This window comes from Prosopis cineraria, unplaced genomic scaffold, assembly GCF_029017545.1.
Source record: "Prosopis cineraria cultivar Desert tree isolate PC_DT_omini unplaced genomic scaffold, ASM2901754v1 PC11, whole genome shotgun sequence".
Taxonomy (NCBI): Eukaryota; Viridiplantae; Streptophyta; class Magnoliopsida; order Fabales; family Fabaceae; genus Prosopis; species Prosopis cineraria.
This window is the reverse complement of record NW_026555342.1, coordinates 40899001-40914671: the sequence shown is the minus strand read 5'-3', so window position 1 is coordinate 40914671 and position 15671 is coordinate 40899001. Positions and strand designations below refer to the sequence as shown.

The 15671-nt window shown below is 33.7% G+C and overlaps 1 long non-coding RNA gene across 2 annotated transcripts; it reads left to right on the top strand.

Annotated features, from left to right (window-relative positions):
• The first annotated feature begins 4182 nt into the window (after nucleotides 1–4182).
• Nucleotides 4183–12836, top strand: LOC129285141 (uncharacterized). 2 transcript variants are annotated; one of them, XR_008587094.1, is made up of 2 exons: nucleotides 4183–4626; nucleotides 12244–12836. It is a non-coding gene; the product is annotated as an uncharacterized LOC129285141 (long non-coding RNA). The 2 variants fall into 2 exon arrangements; XR_008587093.1 differs by having other exon boundaries at nucleotides 12235–12836.
• The last annotated feature ends 2835 nt before the right edge of the window (nucleotides 12837–15671 follow it).

Here is a 15671-nt window from a genome sequence, read left to right as displayed (position 1 = left end):
TTTATCACAAGTGCGTGAAGAGGGAAAAAAAACCATAGTCTGTAGGTAGGTTAGATTACCTTTGGCCAGGTGTTTCTACCGTTGAAAGTGTGCTAGGATCAATAAGTGATTGATCCAAGAGAGCCTATGGTTTTATGTCGGGGAGTATTAGAGGTTTGGTGGTTAAATAATCATACTAGTGTGAAATTATGTGGAATCATTGTGAAAAGATGCACTTATCTCATAAATATGGTTTACTTGATATTACCTTAGTTTTGATACTTTATCATAGTTATCTGTGATAATAAGCATTGGATGAACTATATTAGTTACTGAGATGAGATACATCTCATGGTTATATTTTATAGGTAAGGGCTCCAATAAGGGAAAGGGAAAAGAAGGAGCGTTTGAAGAGTAAAGAGCATAGTTGTGTAGCTCTTCCCTTTCTTCTTTTTAGGTTTTGTAACAAATATTATCAATATTTAATACCAACTTAGGAACATGACATTATTTTGGATATCACATGTATAGATTTGTTATAAGTATGCGTATCTTGATCCAAGGATAATGTGGTGGATTTTTTGTGCGTGTTGGGCCAAGTTACAATTACAAGTGATGAATTTGAAGTGAATTATGTGCCTAAAATGACTAAGTTAATGTGCATACTAAACACGATCCACCCTTTTGTGTTATTGTCAAATGGGGGTTTGGTGATCATTTTGAGTGATTGCTTATTTATGTGATATGAATGAATTGTCATGTTGTGTGTGGTCCATTTAAGGTGGTCAAAATGTCTTTAGGGCTAATGGCATTTGGTATTGTGAGTTAGACACCTTTGTGTGTGTTTTAAGGTGAAAACCAACCATTTCGGCTTTGAGTGTCCATCTTTTAAACAAATGGTTATTTGAGTATGAGACTGGTGTTGTTAGTTAGAGGGATCAAAGAGCTTCATGTGGACACTTGAACTGCTCAAATCGAACATTGGATGGCAAAACGGCGCGCTCTGAAAGTTTGGAGGTTTATTTGCTGTCATGATAATAGGTGCGCGCCACAGCGCATGATTATTGCATTGTGTCGCGATGTGAGTGGTCTTCGAGGGATTTATCCATGTGTGCCATCCACCACGGCGAGTATGACTTGTACCGTGACGGACGAACCAAATAATTGCAAAATGGCTTGTTTTAGCCTATTTTGAAATGATTTAATTTTCATGCTTCCGTATTTATTCTAAATTGATTTTTAACCATGGTATGAGCTCAAACAATATTTTAAAAAGGGTTTTCTTAGGATCTCAATATTTTAAACTAATTATCTTTTAAACCTCTAAGTTGTGATAACTTCTTTTTGAGATTTTATTTAATCCTAGTTATCACAATGGTGTGTATGAGTATTATCTTGTAATGTCAAGGCATACATTACAACATCAATACTTGATGTGAGAGTTTTGCATGTGTATTTTCTTATCTATTCATATTGTGTGAGAATTTTAGAATCTCTATAGCTAACTAGCCGATTAGCATGCTGTGTATGGCAATAGGCTACCACAGGCTTACCAATCTCTACATGAAATTGAAAAATAATTTCTATGCCGTGTGAAATTTTGAAATTTCTGCAAATATAAAATAAATTAATTTATGTGTGTGATTTTTAAAATCTCCCTAGAAACTTCAATCTAAATTTTTCATTAAAAAAAATCCTTTCTTAAATAAAGAAATAAGTCTCTTTTTATAAATTAAAAGATAAAAATCCAATTAAAAGCCTATTTTTAAAAAATAAAAAAATTTCTAAAAAATGCTAACAAACTGATACACATTTTTACTCTCAAACTACTTGAGCTTTGATCCTTTAAAAGAATACATAGACCCTAGAGTTTTATCCTAGATCAAGTCCAACTTGTAAATAAATAATATTTTTAATTTAATTTTTCTTATTCTTTTCTTTTTATTGTTCTTATTTATTAAGGGTAATCTAATTTCATTTAAAGCCATATTAATTTTATTTAGTCAACTTAGAGTAACCGTTCTCATAAATGGATGATGTGCGATGCCAAACACATTCTCTACGCATAATTAACTCCCAAATCAAATTCTAGTTATTTTAGACCATTTTGTGTTTTAAAAGGTTTTTAAAATTATCCTTTTTAATTTTGGTGGTGATCCTACATTTATAGATTTCCTTTCCGAGGAAATCACAGTCCAGGCATGACAACAGATACATTCTTTATAGAGTTAAATGTCATTGTTGTTCTTAAATAATTTTTTAAGGATCACTGGATATCCTATACTATATGTGAAGTGGTGCAAAATTATCCATAAACTACAAAAGTGTAACATTTTAAACCTTCTGTCCATTTTGAGCAAGCTGCGTTTATTGACCAAGTGTTCGATAGAAAGGAAGCGACCTGGGCTGCCATCTGTGGTTAAAATATTTGTCCTCCATCTTGGTTGGGTCCTTCTTTGAGAAAGCACCACCGCCGTGGGCACCCCATCCACCATAGGTGTCAATGATGATCTTGCGAATGAACTTCATTTTCTTTGGAAGCTCAACTTGCTTGAAATGCATTTCCACGATTGCTTTGTCCATTGCCATCAGTCTTCTTTTTCTTCCAGTCTTTACGTTGTGTCGTTTGGCTTTATTATTCATGCCGCAAAAGGTGATGCAAGCTTTCGCAGGCAGTAACCATGTTCAGATTTCCCTTTGTTGACGTCCAAAATATTTCTCTCACCAGAAAGTCGTATCCATGAGCTATTAAAAAGGAACCACCCACAGTGAAGTTTTGTGAAGTTGCATTCAGGTTTTTGGTGATTTTTGTCTTTGGCGCAACACTGGTTTAGGAACAAGAAGGCAGTTGAAGATTAAGATGATTCATCAATTATTAAAAGAAATAATATTATAACATAAATAAATTCTTGCATTGACTCAGTGTATCACATCTATGCTCTTTCCAATAAAAATATCCCATAATGTATGTTCTTAAATATAAATTCTAACATTAATGATGATAAGAAGAGAAAAGACAAAAAATTAAAGAGGCACTCTATTTCAAAAATAAAGTCACTACAAATAATGACACATTACATTTTATTTGATTAAATTGATGTAACATAGTATGTTTTTATTGAACATAATATGGATGATACTGTGCACTGGGTCTATGCAAGATTTTCTCATACAGATATAAAGTGGGCCCGCATTGAATTAATATAAGGATAAATTGGCTCACTAGCAAAAAAATAATTGTGCCTAAAAAATAAGGATTAAATTTTTGAAATTGTGGAAATGTGGCTAGTTTACATTGATATATAAGAGATTTATTATTGATATGCAAGGAATTTATTATTGATATACAAGAAATTTATTATTAAAAATTTAATATTTTGCAAAAGGTTTATCTTATATCATTGACAAATTTATATATCTATAAAATAAAAACCTCATAAGCTACAGTTTCTAAACAGCTCATCTCAAATTCTCCCTACTTTTATTGTTCATGTGAACATTGACGACTCATTTTATATCTTCCAGCTTGACATTGGACTTGTTGCCTTTCATAGAGCAACTTGGACTAAGCATTGAGCTCCGTAAAAAATTATGGTCAAATGCTTTGGTTTAATTATTTCTCTGTGCTCTCCTCAAGGTTTTTAAATTTCAAAATTTAAAATGCTTTGATTTTCTCACTTTCTCTCGCCTGATCTCTCAAATTCTGAAATTCAATATCTTTTTTTTTTTCCCTCTTTCTCTCATGACTCATCCCTTTTTTTCTTCTTTCCTTTTTTTCCCCTTTTCTTTTTTCTCTCTCTCATGTGTCCTCTCACCTTTCTTTCTTCCTTGCCTTTCTCTCTTTAGGACTGTACAAAAATCTCATAATCTGATCCGATCTGATCTGGCCCGTGAAAACCCGATCTTATCTAGCCTTATAAAATGTTAGTCTTATTGGACTAAAAAGACCAAAAAAATAAGACTGGTTTTCAGGTAAAACCAACTAGAGATCAAGCATATGGACTAACTGATCCGATTTGGTCCTATATAATTAATTTAATATAATTAAAATTAATTTATAAACCATCAATTAATAAGTTAGTCTTACATCTGGCCAAAGTTAGTCTTACTGTCTCAAGCAAAAAAGTCAATCTTACACAGTACTAGCACACTGCATGATGCACGCCACGCACTCAAGGCTCAAGCAAGCTACAGGCGCTCATTCTCACTTCTTAGTTTCTCTTTCTCCAGTGCACTGAGCCCTAGCCCTTTCCTCTTCCAGTTCACAGCCATCAATCACGTTGGTGAGCTCTGATTCATTGCTCTCCATTTGCGTCGGTGACCTCTAGGCCTTAGTCCCTTGCTCTCCGGTCTCCATCACCCCTAACCTTTGATTCATTGCTCTTCAGTCTCCATTCTCGCTCGAGCCATTATCCTGCTGTCAATCACGTCGGTGAGCTCTGGTTCATTGCTGCTCCGCCAGTGCGCCATCACCATCAGTCGCATTTATCGTCGCCTCTCGCATCTGATTCATCATCGAGCACGTCACATCATCGCCCCACCCCTGGTTTGCATCACCCCTACCCTCTAATTCACCGCCATTCTTGTACCTTTGAGCACACAGTCGCCACTCGCCTGCTCTCATGTTCTTAGAAGTTTCTTGCAAAGGTATGTCCTGTTACCTATCGCCCCACCCCTATTCGTTTTACACTTGTAGCTTTACAGTTCAAAAGTCAACTCAAAATGAAATTTCTTAAAATTAAGCATTAGAGAAAATGTGACCAAAAATAAAGGTTTCAGTTGAAAAGTAACTGTAAAAGTTTCCCATGACTCTACTTGATTACTCTGCACGATTGAAGTGGATGTGGATGTGTTTTTTTCCCCTTGACTCTGCTTGATCACTCTGAACGATCCTTAATATGGATTGAAATTCATTACACAATTTTCCCCATGTCTGTGTTGATCTGTTCGAAGGACATTTCTGTGGGCTGATTTTTATTAGTAATCACCTTATCAATTATATGCTCTCATTTTCTAGCTTTTGTGTTCCCTGCCATGATTTTGTGCTATTATAACTCATCTATTTTGCTTCCTTTTTATCACTGTGATGTTATAACTAGTCAATTATATGCTCTGAATTATATTTTATTATTGTGAAGTGATGGATATTGACCAAACATCCAGTATTGACCAACCTCAATCATCTCCTTTTATTGGTGAAAATATGAGTTCAACTCCTTCTGGACCATCTTTGACACCTACTCCTCCTCCTTAACCCCCAACTGTTATGGAATGTCCTCCTTCTCTTACAATTGTAACTGAAAATGAAGCTACAGAAGGTAGTAGAAAGAGGAAAAATTCTGTAAGAAAGGTATCAAAAGTGTGGGAACACTTTACTAAGTTACCATTGGAAGAGACAAATGGAAAAGTTAGAGCTGCATACAAGTACTATGGAATATCCTCCTCCTCTTACAATTATAACTGAAAATGAAGCTACAGAAGGTAGTAGAAAGAGGAAAAATTCTGTAAGAAAGGTATCAAAAGTGTGGGAACACTTTACTAAGTTACCATTGGAAGAGACAAATGGAAAAGTTAGAGCTGCATACAAGTATTGTAATTTAGATTATGCTTGTGACCCAAGCAAGCATTGTTTAACATCCTTGAAGAGGCATGTACCAAAGTATCCCAAAAATCCACATAAAGCTACACAAATGACAAAGCAATCTATATTGAATTATGTGACACCAAGTGGGCAAGAGGTAAGCTTAGTACCTCACATGTTCAATCAGAAACGATGTTGCAGGGCTCTAGTTGAGCTCATTATATGTGATGAAATGTCATTTAGGCTTGTTGAGAAGGAAGGCTTTAAAAAGTTTTTGAATGAGTTAGAACCACAATTTCAAATCCCTTTAAGAACAACAGTGGCTAGAGATGCTTGGCAATTGTATCTTGGTGAAATTAGAATCCTGAAAAATTTGTGAAGAAGTGTACTAATCATCTTTGCCTCACTACAGATTACTAGACATCTGTTCAAAACTTCAATTACTTATGTTTGAAGGCCCATTTCATTGATAATGATTGGCACTTGCATAAGAGGATTCTCAATTTTGCATGGTTGAGAATTATAAGGGTGATATGATAGGCACAATAATTGAAAGGTGCTTATCAGATTAGGACATACAAAATGTGTTTACCATAACCATAGATAATGCAACTTCTAATGATACAGCCTTGTCTTACTTAAAAAGGCGTCTAAAGAATTGGAGAGGTCTTGTTTGTGGTGGTGATTATCTTCAACTATGATGTTTTGCATATATTCTTAATCTAGTTGTTAATGACGATTTAAAGGAGTTGAAAGACACTTTTGAGTCCATTCAAAATGCTATTAGATATGTTCGTTCATCTCCTTCTTGCTTGCAAATATTTAAAGATGTTTGTGAATTGAAAATGTTGGACACAAAAAGTATTGTTTGCCTCGATGTTAGTACTAGATAGAATTCCACATATTTAATGTTGCATGTGGCTTTGAAGTTTCAAAAGGCATTTGAAAGATTAGAGGATGAGGATGAAGATTTTGTTAGCTACTTCAACAAAGGTTCAAAGCGTCATGCTCAGAGTGACTTTTCTTGCTTAAATGGTAGCATGGATGCCTATGTTTATAGGCAAGGTGCTAGACCCGATGACAATATGGATGCTTTTGCTTACTCTAGGCAGGCTCCTCCTAGGCGTAATGGCCCTCCAAACAAACAAGTTTGGAATAAAGCACGATTCTTTCTTAAGTTCTTGAAGGTGTTTTATGATGTCACTTTACAATTTTCTAACACACTAAAAGTTACTGCACATACATGCTTCTATCAAATTTCTTTAATTCAAGAGTTGTTAGATGAGAATATTGAAAGTGATCACCCTCTTCTTAGGGAAATGTCTTTGAGCATGAAGAGTAAGTATGATAAGTATTAGGGGGCAGCAAATAATTTAAACCCTTTGTTGATTATTGCTGTGATTCTTGATCCTTAATACAAGCTTGCCTATATCAATCATGTATTTGATCAACTTTTTCCTAACCCTGACCTTTGCATGTCCATGAAGAACAAGGCAAGAGACACTTTGTATCGCTTATTTGAGGAATACTCTGCAGTAGTTGGTCCTGATACAAGTAGTTCTGGTAGTACCAACTCTCTAAACGCTCTTGACGCCAACACTTCAAATGCAAGTAAAGGTAAAAAACACCCTGGTCGAAGATAGTTAGCATCCCAAAAGCAAAAAAGCTCATTAATTGTTACCCAATCAGAGTTGGATAAATACCTTTCTGCTAGTACATCTGAGGACACCCCTATTGATGATGATGATGATGATTTTGATATCTTGACATGGTGGAAGTTAATTCCACCAAGTACAGAGTGCTTTCCTTGATAGCACGAGATGCATTGGCTATACCAGTATCTACAGTTACTTCTAAATCAGCTTTTAGCACTGGAGGACATGTTGTTGATGATTGTAGAAGTTTTTTATCTCCTAAGATGACTGAAGCATTCATTTATACCCAAAATCGGCTAGTTGTAGGGCAATCTCTCTCAGAGTTTGTCTCTATGTTTCATGAGATTAACAATTTTCAAGAGATTGGCGATGTGGTTAATGTTGCAAGTAATATATTTAATTTTACATCTCTTAATTTAATTTTATATTGAATTTTTATACTTACTAATCACTTTATATATGTGTATATAATTTATTTTTGATAAATGCTTCAAGTGTTATTGACGCTAAGGAGATAATTATTTGAAGATTTGTTGAGTCTATTTCTGTTGAAGTTAAGGAAATAATTACATGACAGATATAATGTAGTGTTGAACTTTGTTGAGTGTTTTTGTTAAAGTTATATATTTAAATCATTTGGAGTTTGGACTGTAATTGAAATATTTTTTTCTTAATGTTAGAAATCATTATGGATTTATTATGATTATAAGTGTTTTTTATTATCTTAATTGGTTTATTAGGTTGAAATGAATTATTGCTTATCATAGAGAAAAAAAATAAAAAAAAAGGTTGACTGAGTACTGGACTAAAAGGACCAGTCTTCCAATCCTATGGACCAAGCTCAGTCCTGTTAATCTTCGAGTTAACACAGGATCAGACCAGACTACGGGTTGCCTAACCCAATCCTTTTCATGAAAAAAACCAGGCTCTGGGTTAGACTGAAGTCCAATCTCGTCCAATCCTTTGTGCAGCCCTACTCTCTCCCATGTCCCCTCCCTCTTCTTATTTTTTTTTTTTCCATTTTCTTTTCTATTCTTCGGCTCCCATCCCCTCTCATTCTTTCCTTTCTTTCTTTTATCTTCTTCATCCGATCTTTCCTCTCATTCTTCGTTGGTTTCTTTCTTAGCTTCGCTTCTCCCATTAGTTTATATCAATGGCCTCATTTTTTACTGTATCAACCCTGCTCATCTGGTAGTCGTGCGGCCGCTGTCTCTTTTCTTCGTGTCCGTCGGCTATCTTTTAGTGAGTAGATGGAGCTTCTGGTGAGTAGATGCCCTCCATTATTTCCTTAATCCAAAAGGACAAATGAAGTTTTTTATGCTACCTTTGATACACAAATCAACCAAAAGAGTTCAGCATCCCAAGTTTTGAGCCTGTGTTTTTCGGAGTGTATGGAGTGTCGTCAAATCTGGTCATTTGCTTGGAGTGTCATCAAATTTGCTCGTGTTGCTCTCCATTTCTTGCTTCACTATTCCTTACTTCTCTCATAAGATTAAGGAGAAGACGTCTTCATTGTTGAACAACTTCGAGTGACTCCACATCTACTCTAAGTGGTGTTGGCTTCTAGGTTCTTCGACTTTATGAGATCACTTTACATTATCACTTATGCATTTTTGTTATTTCTTTTAAAAATTTAAATTTTGTTTTTGGATTTCAGATTATCTTGTTTTTTTGTGATTGGTCACCATGACGGAGAAATATCGTCTTTGGCAATTATCTCATCACAGGGTTCGACTTCATTTTGCATAGTTTATCTCAATATTTGTATTCATATTAAGTTCTCTATTTTTCAATTTTCATTTCTGCACTATTGCTTGAATTAAGGTAACCCCTAGAGTTTTTTTATGTTTAGAATGATAGAAACTTTACCTTGAAATCATGCTTCCTTGGATGTACTGTGAACTTCTCTGAAAAGCCATTCATCTTTGTTCTACTATTTCTAGATTCTAGACTTCAATGGAGACCAAGGACCCTCAGCTTTGTTCTTCTTGCTTTTTATTTTATTTTATTCTTTTGGTGTGCTTCTCCTTCCATATGCTCTGTTTAAGAATTATTAATGATTTTGAGGGTAATTGCTATTTGGGATTTACATTCAATTCAATTCTTTTATTTTACAATAGAATGGCAGAGGTTTTTGTTTGCACTTATTTTTGCTTGATTTAGGTTCAGTCTTAGATTAATTGCCAAATTTCAGCAACGACCCTTTTTGCATTCCTTATGAGTAAGATTATTTATATGTGCAAATGCTATCCTACATGCTAACCAAAGATTAACTTGTGTCCTTGATACATGATTAATAATACTTTCTCGGGTGAATGGCTGTGTTGTGATAGAAGTATTAGGAGAGGATTAAATATTTCTTTCTTCTTTAAACTTTGATCGTCTAAAATCAAAACAAAAGGAGGTGGATGAGGGTGCATATCAAAACGGAAGGAGGTGTATAGCTAGGTCAAAGCTTCTTATCTATTATGGTGATGTTAGAGGCTTTGTAAGGTTTGCCATATCAGGACCACTTTCAACTGCAATTATTTGAAGGAGCTAAGGGTTTGTGATTTGAAAATTTTCTTTGGAGTGATGTTAACTGTGAAGGATTTGCTTCTTCTTGAGATACTTTCTTAGCATGTTATTTCCTTTCCTTTGTAATTATTATATGTTTTGTTTCTACTCGTCGCTTTTGAGAATAATCCTTATTAAAACATGTTGTGGATCCCTTATCTTCTTGCTTTGATATTTTGCATATGAAATATTAAATTGGTTATTCTGTAGTAAATATCCAACCCGACGATAGGCCAGAGCTTTGTAGTAACTGTGCTGGTGATGTGCATAAAAGTGAACTCTACACTATATATATTTTTAGGGAAAATTTCAGTTAGGGACTCTTGACCGAACTTAATCAAAAAGAGGACCCCGGAATTTCTAGAACTTAAATCAAGGACCTGTATGGAATTTCTCTTGAATTTGTGATAGAAATGATAAAATTGCCCTCATTTAAATGAACAATATAAACAATTTGTTTGTTTCCATACTGTATGTTATTATTTACTTACGAAATATTATTTGTTTCCTTCCTTCACTTGTTTATAGGCATAGTTTCACTTGATTTTATTTCATGTTGTTTCATGATAAGATGACTTGTTCATTCTCATATTGTTTATTGTTTATTTACTTACCAAATGTTATTCATTTTCTTACTTCATTTGTTTGTGGCTCTTGAAATGAAACCAAGTGAAAGTGGACCTATAAACCAATGAAATAAGGAAACAAACAACACTTCATAAGTAAATGAATAATATACAGTATGAGAACAAATAAGTTGTCTATGTTGTTCATTTAAATGAGAGCAATTTTGTCATTTCTGTTACAAATTCAATAAAAATTCTATATGGGTCCTTCAATGAAGTTTCAAAAAATTTGGGGTTCTTTTTTTATTAAGTTTGGTCAAGGGTCTTGACTGAAATTTTCCTTATTTTTTATGGCAAGTTTTGATCTCTCATCTACTGTTTGTGAGGAGAGCCTTGCTACAAGCCCCATTATCTCTCATTAAATTTTTTTTAATTTGTTTTAGTTGTCTTAATTATGGGATATGGATGTATGAATGTTTGAGGGAAAAGTTTGCTTTTTTGACTATTTGATTTTTTAGCTTAGAATATATACTTGTTTTAGATATTGCTTGTGTTAGGAGTTATAGAAAAAAGTTTGAATGTATCACAAGCAAGAATACACCTTAAAGTCCGTGCCAAAAGGTGAAAAAAACATATGAACCTCAAACCAAAGTCTGCTATAGTAAGAAAGGCATCTAAAACTTATTTTGACAATTTGAAAAGGCAATTTTGAACCTTAGCATGCAAGGTTATACTTTTCATGACTTTGACTAGAGAGTGGCTCATTAAATACTGATCAAGCAATGTTGCAAAGGAGAATGTACCTCATCCTCATTTTTTATTTACTAGGAATGTAAAAGTAACTAGAATTAATATTTAGACAACTCACTTATACTATTATTATAGTTTGTCCTGAGGTTATTCGTAATCTCAAATGCTAATATTATAGGTTACATAATGATTAAGTATGAATTAATAAATGCTAAAAAGGTAGATTCATTCATAGAGGGCCTTCACAATGATGAGGAAAAAGCAAGCCTCTTAAACGAGTTAGGAATAATTTTGAGTTTGACAGGCATGGAGATATTTTTGTGCATGTTACTCTTCACAGTTGTTTTCTGTTCAATAATCCAAATTCTCTTTTGCTCTTCACAAGTCTAATATTTATAATTTGTTGCATGTTGGCACATATGGTGAGAAAAGAGTTCTTAGCTATCCTCTAAAAATAATTGCCAAGAATGTTGTTAAGCAAAAAATTAGGCCTTTCACCATAGCATGCTAAGCTACTAATATTAGGCCTCAGTCTAACTTCTGCCACTAGCTAGCTTTCATCTGACATGCTACTTCTGTAAGGAAGGAAAAAATAGGTTGTCCATCTCACAAGCAAGTGTCAACCTCAAACAAGATGAGCAAAAGTTGAAGGCTATGGAGGTGATGGGAGAAGAGGGGAGGGAGGGGGAGAAGGAGGAGGAGGAGGAGGAGGAGGAGGAGGGAGGGGGAGGGGAGGGGGGATACCCCCAACTTGGGGGAGAGGTTTTGAAAGGGAGGGGAGAGAAAATTTTTCTGGTCCAACTAAATGCTACCAAGAAGACAACTCCAAAACCCAAACCTCAAGACCATAAACTTGTTCGTGACCTCCCTCTTTTCAAGCTACCTAACATACTTTCTTTTTACTTTTTGAACTTCGCAATTAATGATATACTGTATAGTTCCTTTAGACTACAAAGAGTCTATAGCGGCTTCAAATCCTTTGGATTGATCACATTGACCAACCTATAACAGTATGAAGTGCTATGTAAACCCTTTTTTGTTTTTTTGGGGGTATTTTAACTTGCATAAATTGGTGTAATTTGCTGGTAGCACCTATTGTCCATTAAATTATCCGTGCGTTCCGACTTATGGATGAAGTGATATTTAGTTTTTTTAGAGTGACGAATGGAAGCTAGAATGATGCAGAGTATCAAGCTCAAAATGTTCAATGGTACATTTAGTGCAAGAATGTGCAATAACAGTTCTTTTAGACTTGTCAAAGAATGTGCACGATTCACTGTCAAAGGAATTTATTGACATAATGGTGGTGACGTTGTTGCTGGGATAATTTGGAACTCCGAGGATTAGTGGATTTACTGCTTTGAACACGTCTTTACCTCCAGTTATTGCTGAAATTAATGCTGAGGTTGGGGTGCCAAGCTTGCTGCAACAAGGGTTCGCATAAAGTTGGAGTTGCTGTGCAAAATGCCCTCTGTTGTAACCTCCTCGTCCATGACAATTCGATTATTCACCCATTTTTTGAGATTATTGATGGTACTAGGTTGTTGCTATCTAGGATTGTTGGGAATATCTACCTTTCTTATGATTGTGTAGACGATAATTAGCATTTATGTAATCTTATTAGACTAGGATTTAGTATCATGTAATTAAACTCCATGATTTCATTTTGCCTTTTATTCAAGGATGAATGAATCTTTTTTTTTTTTGGCCAACAGGATGGATGAATGAAGCACGAATTGCCTTATTTTATTTCATGTTGCATTTTTTTTAGTTTTTTATTTTCACGTTCTCCTTCCATTTGCTATGTTTAAGAACTACTATTGATTTTGAGAGTGATTGTTCTTTAGGATTTGCGTTCAGTTCAATTCTTTTATTTTACAATGGCAAAATGGTTGAGGGTTAATTATATGTTGGCATGGTAATTTTTGTTTGACATGCGTTTTTAGATATGGCACTTTTTTTTTTAATAATATATTGTTAAAATGTTAAAATTTTGGAGGAAAGGAGATGTTTTTCCTGTAAGAGACAGACACTTTTGTGTAATCGCGTGCATATAATCCTTTATATTACGGAGGTAGAATTTCAATCGAAAATGTTATGGGACTTTCAGGATGCTGAGCATGGAAAGAAATCTGCTGGTTTTTGCTTTTATTAAGGACTCGTGATTTGCTCATTTTGATGGATTTGAAGACAGATTTTGGTGACCTCCCGTGTTAAGTTTTGGTGATATTGATAAATTACTTATTATAGATAGCATCATAGTTTGCAAAGTTTGTTTTGCTAAAGTTTTCTTTGATCAATGCTTTAAGAAGTTTGAGTTTGAGAGGAGAATTTTCTTGAAGTTTTATGAGAGGATTAACTTCGTTGCTTTCGTTTTTCTATGGAAGTTTAAGATTTTTTTTCTTTGAATGATTTATATTAATTTTTTGCACGAAACATATATTTGCGACGATGTTAAGCTTAATGTATTTTACTAAAAGTGGCTTTGACATTTTTTGCTTAAAAATTCTTGTTTTTTTTTTTTTTTTGCATTTGTGACAATCTTTTTTGACTTTTGTCATCTACATAAGTAGAATGCGCACCCTAAATCAAAGAAGGCCTTGCAAATTTTACATGGCAGTCCAATCCATTTGACATAAGTAGTCACAGGTTTTTTTTTTTTTTTAGCAATGTTTGGTGATTAGATAAGTTATTGTTATTTGAGTAATGTTTTATGATTAGATAAGTTAGTTTTGCGTTAATTTGTTTGTAATATTATTTTTTATTAATAATTTATTTTCTTAATGACCCTTTCTCTTTATATTTAAAGTTATTTTTATTTTATTTTCTTTGCATTCATCAAGCATTGTAAGTGCAATATGATTTAGATATCTATGATCATGGTTATTTTACCTTTTTTTTTAACATTCACTACTATAAAAAATTTTTACCAGAACATACATATCAGAGCGTTTAAAACAAAAAATGCTCCAAATATAAAGTTCAAAACATACTGGAGCATTTGAAAAACCAAACGCTCTGGTAAGCTTATACTTACAGGAGCTTTTTAGGCTATAAAATGCTCCCGCATGTTAATTTTATCATATAGGAACATTTTTATTTAAAAAAGCTCCTATAAGGTTTTTAAAATTTTACACAAAACATTAAGAATTTTAAATACTTAAAAAATATAAATTATTATTTTGCAAAAGTAGTTTTATTATATAATTTATTTTCTCAAAAAATAAATTATTTTTATAAAATTGAAATTATTACAAAATAAATAATAATAATTATAACATTTAAATTAATTTTAAATTATTTGTAAAACAAAATATCCGAAACATTTTATAAGAAAAGAAGCTCTTGCACACTACTTTTTTATTTTTGTTTGGGCTAAATATGAAACGTTGCTCAAATAGGTCATGAAACTAGTTGGGCTGAATAATTGAAACATCGGGCCCAATATAAACAAAAGAGGCCAGCCCCGAAACTCAAGAAAATCCACAACACATAAACATGCCAAAATTCCATTAGTTTCAAATATCAGATCGTTGGCACAAAGACACGGTCCTAAGTGATGCTGAAATCTATGCCCAAGTAGTTCGGTGAAACGGGCTATTGATCAAAATAGAAAGATTGTGCCATAAGTTAATAACGATTGTTGAATCTTTGGTAGAACATGCTAAGTGTAACACTTTCTCCGAGTGTTATCCAAAAATCATACAATTCAAATAAACTAAGTGTGGTTAAAGAGTTAATCTTAAAACCAACTTAGGAAATAAACCATTTAAATCACTAAGCAAATACACAATTGCAAAGTAAACATTTAAAACCTTAAAAGAATTATAGGTTCTACTTATAGCGCACGGAAGCAAGCTAGACAAAAGTGGAATAAAAAGATGCTGTCATGGCAGCATTTTTTAATGCTGTAATGACAGCCCTCCCGGGCCAACTTTCGGGAGACACTGTTCCGCCATTCAATCTTCAATTGAAGTGATTTTAAACCTCACACGTCACATTCAAAAGATACTATAAGTGTATCAAATTTTAAAAAGATCCAACGGTCAAATTAAAAATTAGACATGTTAAAAGATTGGTCATCTTTGCTGTCATGATAGCAGCCCACATGTTACTTTTAAATAGTACTATTAGCATACCAAATTTTGAAAAGATCCAACAGACGGATTGAATTTCATGCATATTACAACATCAACAAATATTGCTATCATGGTAGCACTTTTGCTGTCATGACAACTCCTTCGGACCAAATTCTGAAGCGTGCTGTTTCTCCGTTCGGTATCCGATTAATGTGATTTCAAAGCCCATACGAAGCTTATAAAAGGTTTTACTTGTGACCTAAATTTTAAAGAAATCCAACGGTCAGATTAAAATTTGGACACCGGATGTAAAAGTGTGGTTTTTTTGATAAAAATTATTTTCAAAATTGTCCAAATCTCATCCTAATGGTCACAAACTTGTGAAAACACTTTGGACACGTCAAATAGGACTAAAAACACCTGATAGAATATTTACATGATAGAAAAACTTTTTATACCAAAATTTAACCACCCGGGTGCCATTTCCCAAAATGGATCATAAACC